Raw genomic sequence first — 665 nt, forward strand, 5'->3', positions numbered from 1 at the left:
GTATTATGGGTGAATTAAAAGAACTGAGTAACTAAAACAAATGAGAGGAAACAAAAATAGAGGAAAAATATATACAAAATATGACTGTAGTTTTAATAAAACTTGATGATTTTGAATATGATAATATTAGGTCTATCAATGATATAAAATTTAAACTTCTGTCAACTTTTGGGAGAATATTTAGGTAAAATGAAGATATTTTACAAACGCAGAATAACAAGTTCATGCCTTTAAGTACACGCATAAATATTTTTTTCTTTTTGTAAGCTGAGAGATAAATGGATAGAATCATATTTTCTATTCAATTATTTTTTTCCTAACCTGTTTCAATGTTCCAACATTTAATTAACAGAACAGGGATGCTATCCTGAGCTGAACATCACTTTGGAGCAGGCATATACCTTAAAGAAGAGAGTTTCAGGTAGATATATTTATTTTGTGTGTTTGACAGAGACAGAGAGGGACAGATAGGGACAGACAGACAGGAAGGGAGAGAGATGAGAAGCATCAATTCTTTGTTGTGGCACCTTAGTTGTTCATTGATTGCTGCCTCATATGTGCCTTGACGGGGGGGGGGGGCTACAGCAGACTGAGTGACCCCTTGCTCAAGCCAAGGGCATTAGGCTCAAGCTGGTGAGCCTTGCTCAAACCAGATGAGCCCGCGC

General features: G+C 36.4%; 1 non-coding gene across 1 annotated transcript; it reads right to left on the minus strand.

The window, feature by feature from the left end:
• Nucleotides 1–258: 258 nt before the first annotated feature.
• On the minus strand, nucleotides 259–390 carry LOC136307207 (small nucleolar RNA SNORA36 family). Its single transcript, XR_010725875.1, has one exon. It is a non-coding gene; the product is annotated as a small nucleolar RNA SNORA36 family (small nucleolar RNA).
• Between the last annotated feature and the right edge of the window lie 275 nt (nucleotides 391–665).

The sequence above is a fragment of the Saccopteryx bilineata genome, chromosome 5, assembly GCF_036850765.1.
Source record: "Saccopteryx bilineata isolate mSacBil1 chromosome 5, mSacBil1_pri_phased_curated, whole genome shotgun sequence".
NCBI classification, from domain to species: Eukaryota; Metazoa; Chordata; class Mammalia; order Chiroptera; family Emballonuridae; genus Saccopteryx; species Saccopteryx bilineata.